Source organism: Loxodonta africana, chromosome 19, assembly GCF_030014295.1.
Source record: "Loxodonta africana isolate mLoxAfr1 chromosome 19, mLoxAfr1.hap2, whole genome shotgun sequence".
Lineage (NCBI taxonomy): Eukaryota > Metazoa > Chordata > Mammalia > Proboscidea > Elephantidae > Loxodonta > Loxodonta africana.
In genome coordinates, this window is record NC_087360.1 from 30,084,827 (window position 1) to 30,111,926 (window position 27,100).

Below are 27,100 nucleotides of genomic sequence, written 5' to 3' on the forward strand. Positions count from 1 at the left end.
CATACGTATATACACACGTACATGTGTATACATACACATATGTTGTCCGGTGCCAATGAGTTGATTCCGACTCATAGCTACCCTACACGACAGAGCAGAACCACCCCACAGGGTTTACAGGCTGTAATCTTTATGGGTGGTATAGTGGTTAAGAGCAGTGATTGCCAACCAGAAGGTCAGCAGTTCGAATCCACCAGGTGCTCCTTGGAAGCTCTGTGGGGCAGTTCTATTCTGTCCTTTAGGGTCACTAGGAGTTGGAATCAACTCGACGGCATCGAGTTTTTTTTAATCTTAATGAGAGGAGTTCGCCAGGTCTTTCTCCTGTGGAGCTGCTGGATGGGTTCGAACCGCCAACCTTCCGGTTCGCACCCAAGCATGTATAACTGTTGTGCCACCAGGGTGCACACTCTCTCTCTGTATATATATAAAACAACTGTATATATGCAGTTGTCAAGTCAGCTACAACTCATGGTGACTTAGGTACAACAGAAATGAAATGTTGTCTGGTCTTGCATCACTCTCACAAATGTCAGCACGTTTGAGTTGTTGTAGCTACTATGCCAATCCACCTCACTGAGGGTCTCCCATGCCCTCATTGGCCCTCCGCTTCATGATGTCCTCCTCTTGCAATGGATCCCTCCTGATGACGTGTCCAAAGCAAGTGACTCGGGCAATGTTCTGTTGTGATCCTAAGGTTTTCCTTGGCTACTTTTTGGCAGTAGATCACCAGGCCTTTTTTCCTACTCTGCCTTAGTCTAGAAGCTCTGCTGAAACCTGTACGCCATGGGTAAGCCTGCTGGTATTTTGAAATATCAGTGACATAGCTTCCAGCATCAGAGCAATATGCAAGCCACCACAGTATAACAAACCGATTGACAGGTGGTGGATGTATCTATTCCCAGTTTACAGTTGCTGTCAAGTTGATCCTAACTCATGGCGACCCCATGTGTGTAGAGTAGAATTATGCTCCAGAGGGTTTACAGTTGCTGTAATCTTATAATGGAAACCCTGGTGGCGTACTGGTTAAGTGCTACGGCTGCTAACCAAAGGGCTGGCAGTTCAAATCCACCAGGCGCTCCTTGGAAACTCTATGGGGCAGTTCTACTCTGTCCTATAGGGTCACTATGAGTCGGAATCGACTCAACGGCACTGGGTTTGGTTTTTTTGGGTAATCTTACAGAAGCAGACTGTCAGGACTTTTTCCAAGGCACCGCTGGTAGATTCAAACTGCCAGCCTTTTGGTTAGTAGCCAAGTAGTTAACCACTTGCACCACACACACACACTCTTAATGTTATAGTTGTGAACCCAAACGGAACCAAACCTGCGGCTGTCGAGTTGATTTCGATTCACAGTGGCCCTGTAGGACAGAGAACTGCCTCATAGGATTTCCAAGGCTGTAAATCTTTCCGGGAGCAGACTGCCACAGCTTTCTCCTGTGTTAAAGCTGGTACTATTACAAAATGTATTCTAAATAGGTAATATATGTGTATAGTAAAAAAATAGTTTTTTCAAACAGAACAAAACGGTTACAGTGAAAAAAAAAGACTATCACTACCTTTCCCTACCCTTCAGATATTTCTTGCGTATACATAGAATCATTTTACAAATGAAGAAAAACAGTCACAGAGAGGTTAAATAGCTTAGACTGAGGTGAGATTACCCGCCCAGAGTTTTATTTTATTCATGTTCTGTATATCACAAGATCTCAACTTCTGCACTCTGCCATTTTGGCTTGGATGGTTCTTCGCTGTGCCTTGTAGGGTACTGAACAGCCTTTACCCTGTCCTTTACCCACTAAATGCTAGTAGCATCCCCGTCCCTGACGCAGGAGTGAAAACCATAGGTGTCCAGACATTGCCACGTGTCCCCTGATGAGCGATTTTAAGCCCCCATTGGAAACCACGGATGAATACATATGAAAATAACTTCTCCCTCCTCTTTTCTTTGTTTTACACAAACAGCTGAAATATACCTGTTCTGAGCCTAGTTTGCTTCTCTTACACCTTCTCTTGGCCATCGTTCCACTTCACAACTTGGAGACACAGAAGAACTCTAGAACAGAGCTGTCCAGTGAGGCAAAGGGGTGAGCTGCCCGTCAAGCAAGAGAAGACCTTCAAGGGCGGTAGGCCTGGGGCTCCCTGAGCTCAGAGGTCAGCCCGGGCCAGCGAGTCCTTGGGGGCTCCCCACGCCGCCACTTGCAGTCGCGGCGTCAGGGGGCGGGCTGGAAGCACCCGGCAGCGGCGTAGGCGGCACGGGGCGGGTCCGCGCACTGGACCCGCCCTAGTGACGTCACGGCGCCGCGGCCACGCCCCCTGCGCGGGTCCCTCCCCCTTCCCGGCCGGGGCGGCTCGGGAGCCGGGAGTCTCTGGCGTGCGCCGCCGCTTTTCCGCGCCTGGCACGGTAGGTAGTCCCGGACGGCGCGGGGGTCTCGGGCTGCAGCCGGCTGCGCAGGGGACGCCTGGGGTCGGCCTTGGGCGCCGGGGAGGCCTCCGCCCTCGCGGCTTCCTCCCGGGCCCGGCGCGGTGCTCGGGCTCTCGGGCGGGGAGCTAGGCGGGAGGCGGAACGGGCGCGCGGGCGGGCTGTTCGAGGATCTGCACCCGCCCGGCGCCCCGAGCGCTCTCCGCGGGGTGCGGCAGGGACCGGGCCTCCATTACCGCGCTGCCGGCCCGGGACCCTGCGCCCGGGGAGGCGGTCAGCGTCTGTGTATCTGTGTGGGTGTGTGGATTGGGGCAGCGTGTCACCGCCTTCGGAGCCCCGGCCCCTCCCTGGCGCGCAGGGACCCCCGTGCGAACGCCCGGACACGCGGGGGACGCGTGGAAGTTAACTTTGAGCCGCCGTGGAGTTGCGAGGCAAGTCGAAAGTGAAGGCGCGGGGGACGGAAATCGCTGGCTGGGGAGGGGGGCGTCGAGAGCACAGGGTGGGGCGACCCCTGGTGAACTTGGGGGCCGTCCGCGAGGAGAGGACGGAATTTGCCTATAGTCACCGTGCCCTCCCTCCCACCCCGCAGCTTCCTTCTTGCCTTGTGAGCAGGCAGGGCACGAGGTGGTGCCTCAGGAACAGGGGGTGGGAGTGGCAGCAGGGCACAGGGTGCATGGTTGCTGAGCCTAGGCGCCCCTGACCTGGCAAAGTCATTATCATGTGGGACAGCGGTCACAGTCTGGCTTTACCACTAAAATTCCACCCCTTTAGGATGGGGCGTAGGAGTCATCCTTTAACAGGTTGACTTTTGTAAGGCACTATGTCTATCACCTTGTTCCCTTCTTTTACAAGTGGAGAAACTGAGGCTCAGAGAGGTCGTGTGCCAGTGGCCTTCGTCCCCACAGCTAGAACGCAGCAGAGCTGAAATTCACCATCCTCTCTCCTGACTTCTTGTCCTGTAAGGGTGTGTGTATGTGTGTGTGGGGGGGGTGGGGGGGGATGGTTAGTGAACTCCTACGCATCCTTCAGAAGCCACCTGGGCAGCACCTTCTCCTGGTGAGTGCTTCCTGTTTTGAACCCCACAGTGGTAGTTCACCCTTTCCCTTTCTTAACAACCCCCATGGGGTCTGTTTCCCATACTGGGCTGTGATCTCCCCACCCCATGTCCTCCCACCCTCCATCAAACTCCTTTTAAGGCCTGTTGTTGTAGGAGCCCTGGTTGCCCAGTGGTTAAGCGCTGGCTGCTAACTGAAGGGTTGGCAGTTGGAACCCACCAGCCACTCTGTGGGAGAAAGATGTGGCAGTTAGCTTTCATAAATATAACAGTCTTGGAAACCCTATGGGACAGTTCTGCTTTGTCCGATGAGTTGCATTCGACTCAATGGCAACGGTTTTTTTTGGTTTACTGGCTGTTGTTAGGTGTTGTCCAGTCTATTCCGACTCATAGTGTCCCCATGTGACAGAGTAGAACTGTCCCATAGGACTTCCTAGGCTGGAATCTTTAGGGGAGCAGATTGTCAGGTCTTTTTTCTGCCTTGGAGCCGCTCGTGGGTTCAAACTGCCAACCTTTTGATTAAAAAAAAAAAAAAAAATAGCACCCGAGTATTTAACCATTGTGCATTGTGCCACCAGGACAATCTTTTATGGCCTGGGGTGCCCTGATGTAAGGACAGGCTTCTGTATTTGACAGGTCTTTAGTATGACTCGCTGGTTTACTAGTGATGTGGCCTGGGTGAGTCACCCCTCGCCCCAGCCTCAGTTTTCATGACTGTAAAATTGGGTTTGTGGCATTGTCTTCAAGGGGTTGTTGTGCCATGCGTGAATTGTTTTACGCCATTGAACCCCAGTTGTGTTGTTATTAATACATCCTTTTTTTTTTTATACCATCTAAATTTTAAAAATATTTTGTAAGTTTTTTATAAGAGGGTTATTAAATATAATGCACATACCATGCAATTCACCCTTTTAAACTATGCAATTCAGCGTAACATAGTTTATAAAGAAAATGTTCTACGTTCTACTTTGGTCAGTAGCATCTGGGGTCATAAAAGCTTGTGAGCGACCATCTAAGATACTCCACTGGTCTCACCCTTTCGGGAGCAAGGGAGAATGAAGAAAACTAAAGACACAAGGGAAAGATTAGTCCAAAGGACTAATGGACCACATCTACCATGGCCTCCACCAGACTGAGTCCAGTACAACTAGATGGTGCCCGGCTACCACCACTGACTGCTCCGACAGGGATCACAACAGAGGGTCCCGGATGGAGCTGGAGAAAAATACAGAACAAAATTCTAACTCGCAAAAAAAAAGACGGGATTTACTGGCCTGAGAGAGACTGGAGGAACCCCAAGAAAATGGCCCCTGGAAGCCCTTTTAGCTCAGTAATGTCACTCCTGAGGTTCACCCTTCGCCAAAGATTAGACAGGCCCTTAAAACGAGACTAAAGGGGCAAGGACTAGGAGGCAGGATGGGACAGGAAAGCTAGTAACAGGGAACCCAAGGTCAGGAAGGGAGAGTGTTGACATGGGGTGGTTAGCCGGTGTCGTAGGCCCATGTGTGTACTAACTGTTCAAGGAGATGGTAGTTCATTCTGTAAATCTTCATCTAAAGTACAATAAAAATAAAATGAAACATACAATTCAGTAGTTTTTAGTGTGTTCACAGGGTTGTGCGACCGTCACCACTATCTAATTTTTGTTGTTGTTTACTCGGTAATATTTATTTCATAGGCTTTGTATGTACAAACGTTTGTGTTAGATAACTGTTAGAAACTTGGCAGATGTAATCAAGTTAAGATAAGGGCCTATTGGATTAACCAGTTGCCGTCAAGTAGACTCTGACTCGTGAAGACCCCGTGAGTGTCAGAGTGGAACTGTGCTGCATAGGGTTTTCAGTGGCTGATTTTTCAGAAGTAGATTGTCAGACCTTTCTTCCTGGGAGCCTCTGGGTGGACTCGAACCTCCAAGCTTTTGGTTAGCAGCCAAATGCCTTAATCATTTATACCATCCAGGGACTCCCATACTGGGTTAAAAACAAAAAAAGCAAAAAACCAAACCTGTTGCTGTCGAGTCGATTCCGACTCACAGTGACCCTATAGGACAGAGTAGAACTGCCCCATAGGGTTTCCAAGGAGTGGCTGGTGGATTTGAACTGCTGACCATTTGGTTAGCAGCCAAGCTCTTTGCCACTTTACGACCAGGGTTCCTAATCCAATGACTGATGCCCTTATAAAGGGGGGAAGATGTGGACAGAGACACTTAAGGGAGAACACTGTGTGAAGACGGAGGCAGAGACTGGAGTGATGCAGCTACCAACCAAGGATTGCCCGGGATTACTCAGAGCCACCAGAGGCTAGGAAGAGGCAAGGAGGGACTCTTCCCCACAGCCTCCAGAGAGAGTTTGATGCCCCTGGCACCTTGATTTCAGACGTATAGACTCCAGGATGATGAAAGCATAAATTTCTGTTATTTTAAGTCACCATTTTTGTGGTTCATATGTTGTGGCAGCCCTGGGAAACTAGTACAATGGTAACTCCCTAGTAGGTTGTTTTCTTTTTTTTTTAATTGTGGATTAGGCGAAAGTTTACATTAGGTGTCAGCCTTAGTCTTTTCACCCCAGATTCCCCATGTCCAGTTTTCCTGTCCCTTCCTGCCTTTGCTTTGTGCTTTTGGGCAGGTGTTGTCCATTTGGTCTCGTATACTTGATTGATCCAAGAAGCATGTTCTTTTCACATCTGTTATTGTTTGTGTTATAGGCCTGTCTACTCCAGAGCCCTGGTGGCACAGAGATTAGAAGCTTGGCTGCTGACCACAAGGTCAGCAGTTGGAATCCACCAGCCACTCCTTGGAAACCCTGTGAGGCAGTTCTCCTCTGTCCTATAGGGTTGGTATGAGTTGGAATCAACTCAACAGCAACAGGATTGGTTTGGTTTTTAATCTTTGGCTGAAAGGCAAACTTTGGGAATGGCTTCAGTTCTGAGTTAGCAGGGTGTTTGAGGGCCATAGTCTTGGGGGTTCCTCCAGTCTCTGTCAGACGAGTAAGTCTGGTCTTTTTTGTGAATTTGAATTTTGTTCTTCATTTTTCTCCTGCTCTGTCTTGGACCCTCTATCGTAATCGGAGCAGTCGATGGCGGTAGCTGGGCACCATCTAGTTCTTCTGGGCTCAGGCTGGTGGAAGTACACGTGGTTCTTCAGCCCTTTGACTAATATCTTCCTTGTATATTTGGTTTTCCACATTCTCCTTTGCTCTGGATGGGATGGCACCAGTAGACTTATCTTAGATGGCCACTCACACACTTTTAAGACCTCAGATACTGCTCACCAAAGTAGAATGTAGAACATTTTCTTTATGGATTAATTATGTCCATTGACCTAGATGTCCCCTGAGACCATGGTCCCCTGTCTTTAGCCCCAATAACTCGGTCCCTCAAGGTGTCTGAATATGTCTAGGAAGCCCTATGACTGTGCCCTCTTTGTGCTCATTATGCATGTGAATATACATGCTGTACATACAAATATGTATATAAAAATATCTATAGTCTAACCTGTATGTATTTATGTGGGTATGCTCCTATGTGCCCACTTTCCCCTATTCAGCATACATATCCACCTATATATCTGTAAGTTACTGTTTTTTACTGTTGTTGTAGGGTTGTGTATGTTGTAGTATTTACTATGCCTGCCTCTTTTTTTTTTTTCTTGTGTTCCTCTAAGTGTCTTCCTTTGCATTGGTCAAGTTGTGCTGACTTCCCATATATTGTGTATTGTCTTTCCCCTCACCAGAGTTAACACTTGCCTACTGTCTAGTTAGTAATATCCCATCCCCACACCTCTCCTTTGTATCCATCACAGATTGTTTCTTTCTGTGTGTAATCCTTTTCTTGAGTTTTCGTAATAGTGGTCTCCTATGGTATTTGTCCTTTTGTGATTGACTTATTTCACTCAGCAAAGTGCCCTCCAGATTCATCCGTGTTGTGAGATGTTTTGCAGGTTCATCACTGTTCTTTATCATTGTGTAATATTCCATTGTGTCATGTACCATTGTTTGTTTATCCATTCATCTGTTGATGGGCACTTAGGTGGTTTTCATCTTTTTACTATCGAGAATAATGCTGCAGTGAACATGGGTGTGCATATGTCTATTCGCGTGACAGCTCTTATTTCTCTAGGATATATTCCTAGGAGTGGGATTGCTGGATCACATGGTATTTCTATTTCTAGTTTCTTAAGGAGGTGCCTTATCGTTCTCCATAGTGGTTGTACCATTTTACATTCCCACCGGCAGTGTATGAGACTTTCAATCTCCCCACAACTTCACCAGCATTTATCTTTTTTTTTTTTTTTTTTTTTATTAGTGCCAGTAATGTCTGGGTGAGATACTATCTCACTGTGGTTTTGGTTTGCGTCTCTCCAATGGCTGACGATAGAAACCCTGGTGGTGCAGTGGTTAAGTGCCATAGTTGTTAACCAAAAGGTCGGCAGCTTGAACCCACCAGGTGCTCCTTGGAAACTCTGTGGGGCAGTTCTACTCTGTCCTGTAGGGTCGCTATGAGTCGGCTAATGATCAAGCATCTTTTTTTGTATTTGTTGGCTGCCTGGATGTCCTCTTTGGTGAAGTGTCTGTTCATATCCTTTGTCCATTTTGTGGATGGGTTCTTTGTCTTTTTATCGTTGAGTTGTTGAAGTTTTCTGTATATTTTAGAGATTAAACCTTTATGAGATATGTCACTGCCAGAGATTTTTTTCCCAGTCTGTAGGTTCTCTTTATACTCTCTTGGAAAAGGCTTTTGATGAGTGTAAGTATTTAAATTATAGGAGGTCGCTGTTATCTAGTTTATCTTTTAGAGTTTGTGCATTTTTAGTTACTCTTGATATTCTATTTGTGCCATAAATTAATGCTATCTAATTTTAACACGTTTTCATCACACCCGAAAGAAACCCCATACCCATTAGCAGTCATTCTCCACTCCCTGGCAACCCCTAATTCACTTTCCGTCTCTATGGATTTGCCTATGGTGGGGATTTCCTATAAACACGTGGCCTTTTGTGGCTGGTGGCCTTCACTTAGAATGATGATTGAAGGCTTGTCTACACTGTAACATATATCACTACTTCATTGTTTTTTATGGCTGAATGATATTCCATTGTATGGATGTAGTGCATTTCATCATCAGTTGGTGGACGTTTGGTTCCTTTTCCCCTTTAGGCTGTTACAAATAATGCTGCAGTGAACATTTGTGTTCATGTCTGTGTGTGGACATGTGTTTCCAATCTCTTGGGTATATACCTAGGAGTGCAATTGCTGGGTCGTATGGTAACTTCATGTTTAGCCTTTTGAAAAATTGCCACACCGTGTTACAAAGTGGCTATGCACTGTTTCATATTCCTACCAGCAATAAAAAAAAAAAAAAACCCCGCGGCTGTCGAGTTGATTCCAACACATAGCAACCGTATAGGACAGAATAGAACTGCCCCATACAGTTTCTGAGGAGCGCCTGGTGGATTTGGACTGCCGAGCTTTTGGTTAAGCAGCCGTAGCTCTTAACCGCTATGCCACAAGGGTTTCTAAGCAGTATCAAAAACCAAACCAAACCCAGTGCCGTCTAGTCGATTCTGACTCATAGCGACCCTATAGGACAGAGTAGAACTGCCCCATAGAGTTTCCAAGGAGCTATAGCACTTAACCAGCATGACACCAGGGTTTCCCCAAGCAGGATACGAATCAAGAAAACCAAACCCATTGCTGTCGAGTTGATTCCGACTTAGAGCGACCCTGTAGGACAGAGTAGAACTGCCCCATAGGGTTTCCAAAGCTGTAAATATTTATGGGAGCAGACTGCTACATCTTTCTCCTGCAGAGCAGCTGGTGGGTTTGACTGCAAACCTTTTAGTTAGCAGCAAAGTGCTTAATCACTGCACCACGAGGGCTTCTTAGCAGTATACAAGGGTCCCGATAATCTTACGTAAATTTAGTCTTCTCTTAAAGCAATCATAATCTGTAAAGTCACTGATACGCTGGTTATAAGTTATTTTCTAATATACGTTAAATTAAGTGCGTCGTTAACAGACTGAGGAGTTTCTCTGTGTATTACACAGAGTATTTCCTGAACTACCAGTCAGGGAAACCATCGGGCTGGTAGAGCACCTAGCCTCCATATGTGTGCACTTATGTTCCTTGTAGTAAAGTGACAAAACCTTGCCTACTGCCTACTCCTGCCAGGGCAGGGTGGAGGCAGTGAGGAACCTGGGGGCTCACAGCACCCATTCCAGAGCCTGGCACACAGTAGGCACTTAGTAAGAGCCTTTGGGTAGCATGATGGAAAAGTGGAACAGCTCAGACCTTCTGGCCCCAGGCCGGGTGCCCCCTTGACAGCTCAGGTTCCACAGAGGCCAGGGAGACCGTTTGTGGGTGTCTTAGTTATCTAGTGCTGCTATAACAGAAATACCACAATTGGATGGCTTCAACAGTTTATTCTCTCACAGCCTAGTAGGCTAGAAGTCCAGATTCAGGGTGCCAGCTCGAGGAGAAGGTTTTATCTTCCTGTCGGCTCTGGGGGAAAGTCCTTGTCATCAATCTTCCCTGAGCTAGGAGCTTCTCAGTGCAGGGACCCCCCGGTCCAAGGGACGCGCTATTCTCCTGGCTCTCGTTTCTTGGTGGTATGAGATTCCCCATCTCTCTGCTCGCTTCTCTCTTTTATATATCAAAAGAGATTGACTCAAGACGCAACCTAATCTTGTAGATTGAGTCCTGCCTCATTAACATAACCACCTCTAATCCTGTCTCATTGACATCCTAGAGGTAGGTTTATAACACATAGGAAAATCACATCAGATGACAAAATGGTGGACAATTTCACAGTACTGGAAACCATGGCCTAGCCAAGTTGACAGATCTTTTTGGGAGACACAGTTCAATCCATGACACCAGGTTTCCTACATCTCAACCCAAAGGGGACCCCTCTACCCTGAAATTCAGTCTGGTACTACCCATGCCCCCCTTTGACCCCGATGCTCACTCTGAAGGTGACCTCCCCTGGTGGCCCTGTGAGGTGGGAGGTTCTCAGACTTGCTGTTGTTGGGTGCTCTCAAGTCGGTTTTCGACTCATAGCAACCCCATGTGACAGAGTAGAACTGCCCCATAGGGTTTCCTAGGCTGTAATCTTCATGGGAGCAGATTGCCAGGTCTTTTCTCCTGCCTAGCCACTGGTGGGTTCGAACCACTGACTTTTCAGTTAGCAGCTGAGTGCTTAACTACTGTGCCACCAGGGATCCTTTTAAGAACCTGAATTCCTATGCATTAAGGAAGCAGTCTGGGGGAAATGGAAATAGATGTGCACTCCGAGTGAGAAGCTTCCCTAGGCAAGGCACTGCTCTTCTCTGGACCTCGGTGTGCCCTCCTGTGGAATGGGTGGGGACCAGATCAGAACTCAGATACAGGTGCCACCTTGCGATCGGTAGGGCTGTCTGGGTGTGTTTTTGATGCAACTTTGTGGATGAATTTGTAGTGAGCTGTGGCTCACTTTGCAGCGTGGGGTTGGTAGCCAGGACATGCCTTTTTTGAAGGCTTTGGGTATGGCCTGGGTGGCTTTGATTCTCCATGTGATGTCATGAAAACTTCTCTGAGTAGCAGCTCCTGGCCTGCCACTTGCTACCTATTTCCACTGCCTTCAAGGCCCCTTACTCTCTGCAGACCCACATCTGCCTTGTCCAGGGCTGCTTCAGGGAAGGTTCTGGAATGCATGCTCCCTCTCAGCTCTCCCCAACTCCATGGGATGGTTCACTCAGAGCAGCCTGAGAGCTGGCCAAGCCCCAGAAATTGCAGGAGAGGATGCAGAGGGCAGTGCCCGCGTGCCCCGGGGGAGTGTCTGGGCTGCTGGTGTGGGGGAGGAGGTGTATCTTCTCTTGCAGGCTCAGATGGCAGGCTGCAAGGGGAGGGCAGCCTTCCTGGCTGCCAAGCGAGCTCTTGCATTAGCCAGACTTCTGACCCAGGCTGCTGCGGCCCAGAAATGGGTGGCAGCCAGCCAGCGGGCAGGGTAGCAGCTGGCCGAAGGGCCCAGGCCTGTGGTAGAGCCTGGCTGCTCCATCAGGACCCTATGATCTTGGTCCTTGGCTGTTTCAGTGTCTTCATCCACAGAATACAAATACAAGTAGAACTTACCTCCAAGAGTGTCTGGATGGGAGGTGAGGCCTTGGGCTCAGAGTGCTCTGGGGAATCCAAAGCATTTCCCTTGGTGAGCCTCAGCTTCCTCATCTGTCAAAAGGCAATTAATTCTAAACATGTTGTTGTGTGAGTCGATTCCCACTCAGAGAGACCCTGTGTGACAGAGTAGAACTGCCCAATAGGGTTTCCAAGGCTGTCATCTTTATGGAAGCAGATCGCCAGGTCTTTCTTCTGCAGAGCTGCTGGGTGCGTTCGAACCGCCAACCTTTCACTTAGGAGCTGAATACTTAACCCTTTTGCCACCAGGGATCTTTAATTATAAATATAACGGATATTAACAAGGGCTTGTAAGTGCCAGGCACTCTTCTAGATACTTTATGTACTTAAACTCACTTAATTCTCATAACAGCTCTGTGAGGTAGGGGCTACTATTAGCCCCATTTTACAGATGAACAAACTGAGACACAGAGGTGAAGTAATTTGTACAAGGCCAGTGCCATAGGTCACTCAGCTAAGAAATGGGAGAAATAGAATTTGAATCCAGAGTCCACACTCTTAATTACCATCCTTGTCGTTAGTTGCCCAGAGTCGATTCCAACTCATGCCGGCTCTGTGTGTGCAGAGTAGAACTGCTCCATAGGGTTTTCACAGCTGTGACTTTTTGGAAGCAGAGCACTAGGCCTGCCTTCTGAGGTGCCTGTGTTTGGGTTCAAATTGCCAACATTTTGGCTAGTAGTTGAGTGCTTGCTTAACTGTGCCATCCATACCCCATCTTAATACCAAACACACAGAAAACCCTCAAAAAATGTCCATTGTTATTTTAAATGGTGTTGTCAGTTGCTGTTAAGCGGCTCTGACGCATGGCAATCCCGTGTACAGTAGAACGAGACATTGCCCAGTCTTAAGCCATCGTCAGGATCCTTACTTCACTCGAGTCCATTGGTGCAGCCACTGTGTATCTTGGGTGCCTTTCAACCTAGGGGGCTCATCTTCCAGCACTATATGGAATAATGTTCTGTTGTGATCCGTAATGTTTTCACCGACTCATTTTTGTAAGTAGATGGCCAGGTCTTTTTTCTTCATCTGTCTTTTGTCTGGAGGGTCCTCTGAAACCCTCTCCACCCTAGGTGACCCTACTGGTATTTGAAATACCCATGGCCTAGCTTCCAGCATCATCGTAACACGCAAGCTACCATAGCACAGCAAGCTGACAAGAGGGGTGGTGGGTTATTATCAATGTTCTGAATAAGCATTCATCCCCTGCCCCTCTGTTAGCACTTCTTGGATGGCCAGAATAAGCAGTACTCTTGGCTTTTGAAGCCCAGTTTCCCTGCCCACCCCAGCTTCTCCTACACCCCCCACCCTCATGAACAGCTGGGGGTTGGCAAGAGCTTAGAGGCAGCTGAGTCCCAGCCTTCATTCCAAATCACTGTGACCTTGGGCAAGGTGCTTCCTCTCCCTGGGCCTCAGTTTTCCCACCTGTTAAGTGGGTGGGTTGGGCTGTAACAGAGGCTGGCAGTTGATGATGGATGGGCTGCGTTTGGCCCTCAAGATGGTTTTTGTTTTGCTCCCGTGGAATTTTAAAAAATTGACCAGTATTCAAACATTTTTAGAGGATTTCTCACTTCTCTTGGAAACTCAGGAGCCAGCCGAGCTGCTGGGGTGGCCTGAGGCTGCTTCATCAATGGCCTGGGCTCTCCTGGCCACCACGGTCTCTACTACTCCCTGTCATTGTGTGTGTGATGTGTTTGGCCCCAGGGGCCCTCTCCCCTGGTGCGGGTGTTCAGGGCTCTGAGGATACCATGGGCCTGTTACCGTGTTACTTGAGCAAGCAGTTTCGTTGCTTTAAAAACCATGTTTCTTTTTTTTAAAACCACTGGTTTCAGTGCTCTTCAGGAGTCCTTCCAGTTCTGCTTTTTTAGGACATGGGAGCTTTCTGAGATTTTCCAGTGCCTTTTCTGCCATGATAAGCCTGCAAATTAAAAAAAAAAAAAAATTGTTATTGTTGGAAATTACACAGCAGAACATACATCAATTCAACAATTTCTACATGCACGGTTCAGTGACATCGATCGTATTCAAGTTGTACAAGCATTTACACCCTCCTGCCCAAGGTGTGCCTCCCCCATTTGCCATGAACTCTCTGCCCCTTAAGCTTCCTTGCTAACGTTTGGAGTTGCTGTTGTCAGTTTGATCCCATATAGAGAGATCTTTAAAGGAGCACAATGCTCTCGGCAGACATTCTTTACTAATTAAGCTAAACTGATGCTTGATTCAAAGAAGACTTCAGGGGATAGTTTTGATTTGAGGTTTAAAGACTGTCGCAGAGCCAGGGCCGCAGTTGTAGTTTCGTGGTTCATCCAGCCTCCATGGCTCCAGGAAGTCTGGGTTCCACAGCAAAGCTTTTAACACACCTAGAGCTTATCCCCATCCCACAATCCCCAGGTGAGGAGCACCCATCTCTGTGCCCCATGGTCCCACCTCCCCCAGCTCAGGTCCCCACCCAACCCACATGGGCTATTTGGGGCCAGCTGAGGCTCTCTGGTGTAAGTACTGGCAGGTGTGTGTCTGTGATCTCAACATGCCTCATGGCTGCTGGGTTACTATCACATACTCAATCTGTCCTCACAAGGACATGTTTATACTGCCCCCTGCCACCCCCGTTTTCCAGGAACTGAGGCTTGGAGACAGTAAATCACTTTCCTGAGGTCACGCAGGCTAGATGTGGCAGCACTGAAATTCGAACCTGGGTCTCCCACCTCCCAGTGCTGCCCGCCATCACCCTTCGATCCCATCACTGCATGCGTATTTACCAAGTGGCACCACCGTTAGTGTGTACGTTCACTGCCAGCTCCCAGCACCTGGCACTGGGCCAAGCATATAATCCAAAGCCAAATCCGTTGCTATCGAGTTGATTCTGACTCGTGGCGACCCGATGTGTTACAGAGTAGAACTGCTCCACGGTGTTTTCTTGGCTGTAATCTTTACAGAACCAGGTCACCAGGCCTTTTTGTGCAGCGCTGCTGGGTAGGTTCCTACTGCCAACCTGTAGGTTAGTATTCGAGCACAGACTGTGCCATCTACAGACTGGTAGACACATTATAGGTGCTCAGAGTTGAATGAGAACATGTAGCAGGTTCTTGGGTAGATGTTAGGTTGCAGGATTTCACTGTTTTCCTGGCATTTTCCCTGCGGTGCAGGCATCAGGCAAGAAAAAGAGCAAGCCACGCTTCTGACTGTCCAACCAAGGAAGTTGGGCACCAGCGCTTCTCAAACCTCAGCACACATGAATCCCCTGAGGGTCTTGTTAAAATGCAGATTCTGATTCAGCAGGACCCAAGACTGCATTTCCAACCGGCTCCCAGGACACCCTGATACTGCTCATCTAAAGACCACACTTGGAGTTGTACCTTAGATCAGAGGCCAGCAAACTATGGCCCGTGGGCCAAATCTGGCCCACTGCTTTTTCTTTTTTGTAAATAAAGTTTTATCGGCACACAGCCATGCTCGTTTTCTTTACGTTTTGTCTATGGTTTCTTTCATGCTGCAACAGCAGGGTTGAATAGTTATGACAGAGACTGCATGGCCCACAGAACTGAAAATATTTATTATCTAGCCCTTTCCAGAAAAATCTGCCCATGCCTGGCCTAACTATCTCTTGGGTCCCTTTAAGTTCTAATATTTGGTGGTTTGGCGAATAACCCACCAACCAACCCACTGCTGTCAAGTCGATTCCGACTCATAGCAGTGAATATAGGGTGGTAATAACAATAATAATACCATACCAGCTGCCACTGAGTCAGTTCCAACTCATGGCAACTCCACATGCGTAAGAGTAGAACTGTGCTCCAAAGGGCTTTCAATGGCTGATTTTTCAGAAGTAAGTTGCCAGGCCTTTCTTCTCAGGCACCTCTGGGTGGACTTGAGCCTTGAACCTCCAGCCTTCCGGTTAGCTGCTGAGTGCATTAACTGTTTGCATCACCCAGGAACTCCAGCAATAAGTTAATATTTCAGTACTTAATGGATACCTAGCTCTTTACATGTATTTTCCTCAGCTCAACCCTGTCATAGGCAACACTGTGGTCTCCCAGTTTATAGGTGAGCAAAATGAGGCTCCCAGAGGCTGGGTCACTCAGTCTGCCAGTGCGATTTGAGCCAGCTTGTCTGATTCTTGTTGAGCAGAAGCTTGTGCCTGGGATCTTTTCACAGAGCACAGAGAGGGTTTTGATTCCAGTCTGTTCATAGGCGTTCAGGTACCCTCATTTCTTTATTCATTCGCTCTCTCATTTAGTTGACAAATATCTTTGCAGCCCACTGTGGGACCTGGGTGTCATGCTGGGTCCTGAGAGGATGTGGGGATGAGGATGAGGTGCCAGCCCTGCACATTTCAGGGGGTTCAGGCAAGTCGACACTAGAGGCCTTTGGGGTGATGGTGCCTTGGGGGACATTGGTATAGGGATGGGAGGCAGTCAAGAAAGGCTTCCTGGAGGAGGGGTGTGAGTTGTACTAGTAGGAGTTAGCTGGGTTAGAGAGGGACAGGAAAGGTTTTCCAACGGGAGGGAACCACCAAAGATTGGAGGTGTGAGACACTGGCCTGGTAGATTTGGTGGAGTTCGTGATATGAAGAGTGTACTATGTGTGTGTTGGGGGTGAGAGAGCATTAAATTTGGAAAGTGACAGGTGCCTACAGCGGTCAGCAGGGGTCAAGTCACAACATGGTCTCAAGTGTCAGGCCAGAGAACGCAGTTTGACCCTGGCTGAGGGGTCCTCTTCTGTCCTCTGATAACTTCCAGGAGAAAGTGGAGACTTGGTGCTAACATATCTTTAACACTTCTCTCAAGACTCCTTTGTTGAACAAAGAGCAGACCCCAGCTGGAATGCTGGCATCCTTCAGCCCTGCCTCCATCTAGCCTGACACAAGCCTCTTTCTCTTTGCGTTTATTTTATGGTTGCCTTCTAATGAGGGCTGGGTTTTTCATTTAAGCAGTGGGTTATGGTTCCCTTGTGAAATATATTTTAAAATTTTTGAATTCATTTAAATAAAAGATAAAATAAGTAAGAATAAGGTGGTCCTCGGCAGAGAGAAAATTGGGAGCCCTGTGCTGGGTGGGGGATGTTGGAAGGGCCAGTCCAGCAGTGACCTTTGCTCTTAATGGTCTGCTCCTCCACTCCTTCTCTGAATTCCCAGGAGCTAAGATGTGGGTGAGGAAACCCTGGTGGCACGGTGGTTAAGAGCTATGGCTGCTAACCAAAAGGTTGGTAGTTTGAATCCACTGGGTGCTCCTTGGAAACTGTATGGGGCGGTTCTCCTCTGTCCTATAGAATCTCTATGAGTCAGAGTTGAGTTGACAGCAACGGGTTTGGTTTTTTGGTTTTAAGATGTGGGTGCAGGGTTGACAGTGTGTAGGGGTGGGCGCGCTTCCTACTCAGTGCTGCTCCTACTCCCTGCCACACGTGTGCTCTGTATTTCTTTCTTGGTCTCTGTTTTTGTCTCTCCATGTCTGACTATCTCTCCCCCTTCTCTGTCTCTCCTCATCTCTCCTATCTCTGTCTCTCCCCATCTCTGTCTCTCTCCATCTCTGTCTCTCCCCATCTCCATCTCTCTCTCTGTCTCTGTCTGACTCTGTCCATCTCTGTGTCTCTATTTGTCTGTCTCCCCACCCACGCCCCATCCCTACCACTTCCCCTCCCTCCCCTTCACCCGCCCTTGTGCACACACTCACCCAGCACAGCCCTTCCTTTCCCTCATTAGAAACTTTCCGTCCTACTTCCTTTGGGTCCTGAGCGACATCCTGCCTGAGAACCACTGGGCCTTCGCAGAGCCCTAAGAACTCGGTCAAACACCGTTCCTGGCAGTGTGGGAGCAGATGGCGTGACCACATCTCAGGGAAAGCTGGAGGCCACCCAGCACAGCCATGGTTCCGTCTGCCCATGCCTGGCCCACCACCTGCAGGCCCCTGCCCACCCCCACCAGCCCCAGGCTGCCAGCCTCTGTCACCAGCCTGGGGCAGGGAGTTGCCCTGCCTCTGAGGTCTGTCCAGTGCATAGTAGGTGTGCAGCCCAGTGGTCATTGGGCTTGCAGTCGGCCACAGAAGCCGTAAGCCTTTACTGCTTTCCTCTGGCACACAGTAGGCCAGCAGTGAATATTATTGACTGAGGGCTTTGCGAAGAAAAGGAAGATAGAAATTGGGTCCAACCTCTTCCCTTCACAGATGGGGAAACTGAGGCCCAGAGAGTCGAAGTGACTTGCTCATGATCACACTGACAGTTTTGGAGTAAAGAGTGGGGTCAGGATCCCCCACCTTCTGGAAATTCAGCAGTGTGGGGAGGTCATGTGACTGGTGGGTGCCCTGATGGCCCTCTGTGGTGTCATGTGAGAACCCCCACCTGGGGCACAGGAGATTCTCATTAAGGCCTGGCTCTCCTCACCTGCCTGTGGGAGGCTGGGGGCAAGTCTTCCTCCCTGAGGTCCTCAGGGTCTCTACAGGACAGCACAGTCCTGGGGGCTACAGAAGGGTCAGGTCTGTGGGGCCAGTGGTCACCAACCTCATAGCAGCAGGATGGTGTGTTCTGAGGCAGGGCTGCAACTGCGGCCTGGACAACCTCAGTCCTCTGGTTGGTTCTTGCCCAGTCTTGTATCACTTCACTCCCTGTGCCTGGGATGTTTCTCCCAGCCTCTGCACCTGTTAAAATATTACCCATTGTTGTGGGGAGGGGCTCCTTTGTCGGCCCTAGAGGCCCTTCTGGAAACCAGCTGGGCAGATCCGGAAGTAGGAGATGAAGCTCCCAGCCTCTGAACTGTGGGAGATTTCCTTCCCAGTGCTCTGGCCCCTGCCATCCTCTCCTGCCCCTCACCCCCTGGCGGGCTCATCACCACCCAGACTGCTACTCTCCACTCCACCTCCTTCAGCACATCTAGGTGGGGCCCTGGAATTTGCATTTCTAGTGAGTTCCCCATTGCTGTGGATGCTGCTGCTGCTGCTGCTGGGACCCACTTTAAGAAGCACCATAGCCTTTACACCAACAGATATATGCACACCCATGCTCATTGCAGCACTGTTTACAATAGCAAAAAGATGGAAGCAACCAAGGTGCCCATCAACGGATGAGTGGATAAATAAGTCATGGTATATTCACACAATGGAATACTACGCATCGATAAAGAACAGTGAGGAATCTGAAACATTTCATAACATGGAGGAACCTGGAAGGCATTATGCTGAGTGAAATTAGTCAGTTGCAAAAGGACAAATATTGTATAAGACCACTATTATAAGAACTTGAGAAATAGTTTAAACTGAGAAGAAAACATTCTTTTGTGGTTACTAGAGGGGGGAGGGAGGGAGGGTGGGAGAGGAGTATTCACTAAATAGTAGATAAGAACTACTTTGGGTGAAGGGAAAGGCAGCACACAATACAGGAGAGGTCCCCACAACTGGACTAAACCAAAAGCAAAGAAGTTTCCTGAATAAACTGAATGCTTTGAAGGCCAGTATAGCAGGGGCAGGAGTTTGGGGACCATGGTTTCAGGGAACATCTAAGTCAATTAGCATAATAAAATCTATTAAGAAAACATTCTACATCCCATTTCGAAGAGTGGCATCTGGGGTCTTAAACGCTAGCAAGCAGCCACCTAAGATGCATCAACTGGTCTCAACCCACCTGGATCAAGGGAGAATGAAGAACACCAAGGACACAAGGTAATTAGGAGCCCAGGAGACAGAAAGGGCCACATGAACCAGAGACTACATCATCCTGAGACCAGAAGAACTAGATGGTGCCTGGCTACAACCGATGACTGCCCTGACAGGGAACACAACAGAGAGGCCCTGAGGGAGCAGGAGAGCAGTGGGATGCAGACCCCAAATTGTCATAAAAAGACCAGACTTAATGGTCTGAGACTAGAAGGACCCTGGTGGTCATGGCCCCCAGACCTTCTGTTGCCCAGGACAGGAACCATTCCCGAAGCCAACTCTTCAGACATGGATTGAACTGGACAATGGGTTGGAGAGGGATGCTGATGAGGAGTGAGCTTCTTGGATCAGGTGGACACTTGAGACTATGTTGGCATCTCCTGCCTGGAGGGGAGATGAGAGGGTGGAGGGGGTGAGAAGCTGACGAAATGGACACGAAAAGAGAGAGTGGAGGAAGAGAGCGGGCTGTCTCATTAGGGGGGGAGTAGCAAGGTGTATATAAGTTTTTGCGTGAGAGACTGACTTGATTTGTAAACTTTCACTTGAAGCACAACAAAAATTATTTAAAAAAAAAACAACACTGTAATAGAGGTTAAGAACATAGACTTTAAAAGCAGACAGCATAGATTCAAGACCTCGCTCCACCACGTACCTGCTGTGAGTTCTCAGCCGAGTGACTTCACTTGTCTGTGTCTCAGTTTCCTCATGTGTAAAATGCGATAATAACAGCACTGTCCTCGTAGACTAGTTGGGAGGATTAAATAAGCTAAAACGTGTGGAGTGTTTAGAATGGTTCCTGGGTGCAGAGTTAATACTATGTACGCATTGGCTGCTGTTATTACTGTTGTGGTGGTTGTTATTACTGTTACGATTTGCCATTCCCCTAATTTCCAGTGCACTTTCACACATCTAAGGCCCCTGGGTGGCGCAAACCATTAAGCACTCGGCTGCTAACTTAAAGGTTGGCAGTTCGAACCCACCTGGTGGCTCCACTGGAGAAAGGCCTTGTGATATGCTTCTGTAAAGATTACAGCCAAAGAAAACCGTATGGGGCAATTCTGCTCTGTAACACGTAGGGTCACCATGAGTCAAAATTAGCTTGAGGACAATGGGTTTTTTTTGGTTTTCATACTTCTGGGCCTTTGCTAAATCTGTTCCCTCTACCTGGGATGTTTCCCCAAACCTCTGCACCTGTTAACACACTGCCCACCCTTTCAGACTCAGATCAGTTTCTTCCCTGATCCTCACCCATCCACCCACCGAACCTTCCCCACCCCATCAGCCACGGCCCCTTCTCTGACCTCCGTGATCACACGACCCGTTTATCCCCCAAATCAAGCTCTTATTTCATGCTGGATTGTCCAGTTACTTGGAGAACAGGTGACAGGTGAGCTCTTTGCTGGGGGATGGCAGGAGGCCTTCAGATTTGACTTGGGGCTTCACTGGCGCAAAGAAGGTACCTCAGTGCCAAGAAATAGCCTCAAGGTGTTCCAAGAAGGCCAGCCATCGGCAGCTGAGGTCAGAGGAGGCTGCCTGACAGTGTGCAGCCCCTTTGGGGTATGGGGTTTCCTTAGTTAATAAGAGCATGGGCTTGGAGTCTGGCAGCCCCAGGTTCAGATCGAGGCTTTAAAATTTAGTTCTGTATGGCCTGTGGTCATTATTTTTGTACCTTTCTCATCTTCATTTAAAAAACGATACGATGGTAAAAAAAAAAAAAAATCCAGTGCCATCAAGTCGATTCCGACTCATAGTGACCCTATAGGACAGAGTAGAACGGCCCCATGGAGTTTCCAAGGAGCGCTTGGCGGATTCGAACTGCTGACCCTTTGGTTAGCAGCCATAGCACTTAACCACTATGCCAGCAGGGTTTCCACGATAGTAAAGGGTCAGCAAAAACGAGAGAAACTCTCAATGAAATGGATCGGCACAATAGCCACAACAAATGGGCTCAGGCATATTAAAGATTACGAAGATGGTGCAAGACCGGCCCAGGACGTTTCGTTCTGTTGTACATAAGGTCGCCGTGAGTCGGAGCCGACACGACAGCGACTAGCAACAACAGCATCACTTGCATCGGTGGGTTTTTGTGAGAATCTGGTTGGGTTTCTTTTATGCCGCAAGTATCTATTGAGCACTTGCTGTGTGCCAGGCTCTGTGCTGGGCACCAGATCCAGCAGTGAATGAGACAGACCCTATCCCTGCCCCTGGGGGGCTGCCGTTTTTAGGGGAGAAGATAGACAAGGAGGGAAAGTTCATAATGACAGCGCCATTGCCCCAGGAGGTCGCGCTGGGAAGGAAATGGTCCGTGGCAAACCTGTGCATGGTCTTGGACATAACAGGCCCTCAGCAGTTGGTGCCTGCAATTATTACTATTGCTCTTACCGTAATTATTATAAAAAGGAGTCCAAAAGGGAAAGGAAGTGTTATAGGAAAAAGGGATAGTCTCAGTAACAGCACAGGTAGGAGAAGGCATTTGGCGTGAACATAATAATCATCTTTTCGGTTGCTGTCAAGTCCGCTCCGACTCATGGCAGGCAACCTTAATGTGTAAGAGAATGATACGTTGCCTGGTCCTACATCATCTCCATGATCTTTGATATGTTCGAGCCCATTGTTGTGGTTGTTGGGTCAATCCATCTCAGTGAGGCTTCCTCCTTTTGCTGACCATCTGCTTTACCAAACATGATGTTTTTTTTCTAGCAATGGGTCTTTTCCTGCTGATGTGTCCGAAGTTACCAAGGCGAAGTCTCACCATCCACGCTTCTAAGGAATCATAGACAGTGTTTACTGATGCCCTAGTGTGTGCCAGGTACACTGCTGAAGGTTTGCTAGGTACAGACCCCTCACCTCATCCTGGGAGCTGCTTTTGTTAGCCTCCTTTTATGGATGAAGAAAATGGGGCACAGAGGTGTTGGGCCACTCGTCTCGGCAAGCGGAGGAGCTAGGATTTGAACCCAGGAAAAAAAAAAAAAGATTTTTTCTTTTTTTTTTATTCTTACCTCACCATTAAATATGGGTGAGGGCTTCCGTAGGTGAGTAATGGGAGGTGAATAATGGAAGATGAGTGATGGATGGGGCCTGGGGCCTGGCGGGGAGGGCTTGAACTTGGCCTTGAACCCTGAAGGTCATGGGGCGTGTCCTCCTGTTGGATCCCTGGTTGACCCCAAGACACACAAGGTGGGGAGTTACGGCACATCTTTTTTCATGATCCGGAACAGCCAGTGGCATGAAGTCCCTCCAAGAGTGAGTGGGAAAGGCCGGATCCTCCTCTCAGCTCCTTTTGGTCTGGTCAGCCTGTGGGTGGCAAGGTCCCTGTAGGGGTGGGCTCATCACAGGAAGTGCTGGGACAGGTTGACCTGTGGCTGGGAGCCCACATTTAAAGGTGAGAATGCTCAGCTGCCTGCTCCTTCATTGAAAGGAGGCGTTTTTTCACTGTTTCCTTTGTCCCAACTCTGCTTTCTGGGACCTTCTCCACTTAGTACTGGGCACAGGGAGAGCCCAGGCAAAGGGGGTAATGAGGACCTGAGGGACTGGCGTCTCACTTTAGCCATTCCTTTCAGAAATATCAATGACTTGCTGGGTCCTGAGCAAACAGGCGCCTTGAGGAGCGCTCTCATCTTTTTGTGTGTAATGTCACTGAAACCTCAAGATGAGTGGTGAGGCAGGCAGCGAGAGGAGGCCTGGTGTGGGAGGATAGGGGCTTTTGAGTTAGACACCCTTGAGCTGAAACACCAGCTGTCTTGCTCCAGACACTTCTCTCTGGGCCTCAGTTGCCTTGCCTGTAAAATGGGGACCATAATAGTGACAATCTCATGGGTTGCTGTGAGGTTTACAGATAATGGTTATGTGTCTCTTGATGGGAAATCCTGGTGGCGTAGTGGTTAAGTGCTATGGCTGCTAACCATAAAGGTCAGTAGTTCAAATCCACCAGGCGCTGCTTGGAAACTCCATGGGGCAGTTCTGCTCTCCTACAGGGTTGCTATGAGTCGGAATCGACTCGACAGCAGTGGTTTTTTGGTTTGGGCCTCCTGATGCATACCGATTACTAGTTTCCATCAAGTCAGCCCCAAGTCACGGCGACCCCGTATGTGTCAGAGTAGAACTGTGCTCCATAGGGTTTTCAGTGACTTATTTTTTGGAAATAGCTTGCCAGGCCTTTCTTCTGAAGATCCTCTGGGTGGACTTGAGCTGTCAACCTTTAGGTTAGCGGCTGAACACGTTAACTGTTGGCACCTCCAGGGACTCCACCTGATGCATATTGTTGCTGTTTGGTGCCATCGAGCTAGTTCCAACTCATAGTGACCCTTTGTACAACAGAACGAAACACTACCCAGTCTTGCGCCATCTTCGCAGTCATTGCTGTGTTTGAACCCATCATTGCCTGATGCCTAGAGATGCCCAATAATTCATAGCACCAATGATGATCTTGTTCTTCACTCATTTTACAGATGAGAAAACTGAGGCTCAGTTTAAAGCACTTCTCTGCCCTTGTTCCCGGAGATACCTAGGCAAACGTGCATATGAAATAAGATTTCGAAAAGGTTCCCAGGCCCTCCCAGAGTCCTGAGCTATTTCCCTTTAGGAAAGGGGTGCTCAACCACTTCGAACCTGGCAGCGAATCTGGTGATGGACCTTGAGGAGATGCTCTCCTCCCTCGGGGTTTCTCGCTGTGATTTTTTAAGTGCACTGGAAACCTTGGAAATTCTTCCTCTTCTACGCGCTTGGAGGCACACACGAGAAGGAGGAGGGTCTCCCCACCCCGAGCTGGGCTGTGTTTGTACAGGAGGGAGGTAGAAGGACAGGTTAGTGCCCTTGGCATTGTATCCCCAGGTATATGCTTCCTCAGAACTAGGACCAGCAAATCACGCTCTTAAATCCCACCCCTGGCCCCAGTAATATACCCCAAATATCCTCAGGATGAAATCTAAATGCTTCTGGGATAAACCAAGAACAAAAAAAGGTCTAGGTCACCCCGTCTGGGAACATGGCATCCAGCAAGGATTTATTACTTGCTGACTGTGTGCTTGGTCAAGTCTTTTCACCCTTTGGCTGTCAGCCATGGCAAAACCTCCATGATAAGGAAGCAAGCAGAAGAGCCCTAAACAATAGTGGTGGGTAAGGAGCAAGAGGAAAGTTAGCCAAAGACTTTCTAGGCAAGAAACATTGGGACAACCTTTCCATGAAGATATTCCAGAGCCGGCCTCCTATGGGGAAACTCAAATCCAGACCCTGGGGCATAAGCAAGAGTGGTCAGCTGGCCCCAAACATCACCCTGAGTTTTCAAGACAGCTTTGCAAATAAATTTTGCTTAAGGTTTGGAGCGCTGGTGCAATAGCGGTTAAGAGCTTTGCTGCTAACCAAAAGGTTGGCTGTTCGAATCCACCAGCTGCTCCTTGGAAACCCTATGGGGCAGTTCTACCCTGTCCTATAGAGTCGCTGTGAGTTGGAATTGACTCGACAGTAGGATTTGTTTGTTTTTTGTCAAAACAGATTTTTGTTTTTTAAATAATATTGCATTCTCAGTGAAGGTTTACACAGCAATTGAGGTTCCCATTCAGCAATTTCTACACATGTTGTTCAGTGACATTGGTTACATTCTTCACAATGCGTGAATATTTTCATTATTTCCATTCTGGTTGTTCTGTTTCCATTAATCTAGTTTCCCTGCCTCCTTACAGTCTCATCTTTGTTTTAAAGTAATTGTTGACTGGTCTCATATAGGTGATTTTTTAAAGGAGCACAGTACTTAAGCGCGTTATTCATTATTTTATGAGCCAGTCTATTAGTTAGCAAGGTGACCTCAGGGGTTAGTGTCAGTTCAGGATTTTAAGAGTGTCTCAGGGCAGTAGCCTCGGGGGTCCTCCATTACTGGTCCGGTACGTCTGGTTTTTTTGCAAGGAGGATTTAAGTTCCGTTCCATGTTTTTCTCCAGTTCCATCAGGGTCCATGTATTGTGGCCCTGATCAGAACAGTTGGTAGTGGTAGCTGAGCACCATCTAGTTCTTGTCACAGGGTAGATGGGCCATGGTTCATGTAGACTATTAGTTCTCAAAACAGACCTTTTTAAAATCATGCTAGTGGGCTGGGGGAAGACTTTGAGTAGTAAGTATGCAGAGACCAAAAAGCTTGCTATGTGCCTATATCAGTTAGACTGTGAGTAGTAGAAACCTAATTCAAAATAAATTAAGGTGGGAGAAAAGAGGAATTTATTAGCTCAGGTAAATGGAAAGTCCAAGGCAGATTGCTTGCAGGTTAAGCTGTATCCAGGTGCTCCAACATGTTCGGTTACTACCTCTTTCCTTCTCTTTCAAATATGCTTTCGTCTATCGTGTCTTCATTCTTAGACCTGGTTCCTCCAGTAACAGTTCCAGGCACACGTGCTACTAGGTTAGCAACCTCAACTAAAAGAGTATCATTTCCCCAGTATTCTTGCAGATCCTGGGCTTGATTAATATTGGCCTACCTGGGGTCTTGTGCCCACCTCTGAACATCTGTGTCATCTCACTGGCCAGGCGTGAGTCACTGACCCTTGGTATGGGGTCAGCCCCCTCCTAGTCACAAGGACTGTGACCCAGAAGATGGGAGGTGGGTTCGGGGCAGGCAGAGTAACAGATGCCCACTCCGGTGCCCAGCAAGTTGGAGCAGAAATGAAAGGGAAAGGCAGGATTTCTGCCCTGAGGGAGAAAGTAGAGAAGGGAACTGCTGTTAATTGAGCATTTATTCTGCCCCAGTATGGCCTCCGGGCCTTTATGTGTATGTAGCTGCTGTCTCTTATTTCACAAATGAGGAAATGAGGCTCAGAGAGGTTCAGTGACTTGCCTAAGGCCACCCAGCCAATAGCTGGGGAATTCAAAATCAGGTCCATCTTCCTGCAAAACCTGTTCTCTTTCTACCATCCTGTGAAGCCTGTGTACCAGGGGGCAGTGGTGGTTCAGTGGTAGAATTCTTGCCTTCCATGTGGGGGACTCGGGTTCTAGTCCCAGCCAGTGCATCTTATGCGCAGCCACCACCTATCTGTCAGTGGAGGCTTGCATGTTGCTCTGATGATGAACAGATTTCAGCAGTTTCCAGACTAAGATGGACTAGGAAGAAAGGCCTGGCAATCTTCCGAAAATCAGTCAGTGAAAACCCTATGAATCACAACAGCCTGGTCCACAACCGATCATAGGGAGGGTACAGGACTGGACAACTTTTTCTATTGTGCACAGGGTCGTCCTGAGTCGGGGAACAACTTGACAGCAACTAACAACAGCTGTGTGCCTTGCTCTACTTGAGTGGATAAAATGTTCAAGGACTCCAGGTCGTAAATGCTGACTGTCATAAGTCAACTCTGTGGTATGTTAAAAGATGGTAAGTGCTAGGGAAAAAAAGAAAACTTGCTCAGGTAAGGGGGTATAGAACACAGAGTTGGTGGGGGCAGGTGGGAGTATTAAACAGGTGATCAGGGAGTCTCTTTGAAAGAGGGAGACATGAGCGAGGACAGGAGGTTGCGGGAGCCGAGTGGGTGTCTGGGGAAGGGCATCCAGGCAGTGGGGACAGCTGGAGCCAAGGCCCTGTGGGAGTGTGCTCATGTGGTTGAGGAATAGCGAGGGTGCCGGTGTGGTTGGAGAAGAGAGGGAGTTGGGACGGGGATGAGGAGGGCAACCAGGTAAGGGCAGGGCAGTGCAGGGCCTGTAGGGTCTCATGGGACTTGGCTGCTCCCCAGAGTGAGGTGGGAGCCACGGGAGGGTTTAGAACAGAGGAGGGCCATGACCCAACTTGCGTTTTCATACATTCACTTCGGCTGCTTATTGGAAATTGACTGAGGAGGTTGGGCAGAATCAGG

General features: G+C 48.6%; 1 protein-coding gene across 12 annotated transcripts in view; it reads left to right on the forward strand.

Moving 5' to 3' along the window:
• Positions 1 to 2,316: 2,316 nt before the first annotated feature.
• Positions 2,317 to 27,100, forward strand: part of TPST2 (tyrosylprotein sulfotransferase 2) — a 78,219-nt gene continuing 53,435 nt past the window's right edge. For 2 of the 12 annotated variants that reach the window (XM_023559289.2, XM_023559291.2), the window contains exon 1: positions 2,317 to 2,401. The gene's annotated coding sequence lies outside the window, so the exon portion shown is untranslated. Of the gene's footprint in view, positions 2,402 to 2,634; positions 2,851 to 2,985; positions 3,378 to 19,673; positions 26,626 to 27,100 lie in introns of those variants that run through there. The other 10 variants (XM_064272515.1, XM_064272514.1, XM_023559280.2 and 7 more) reach the window with 10 other exon arrangements.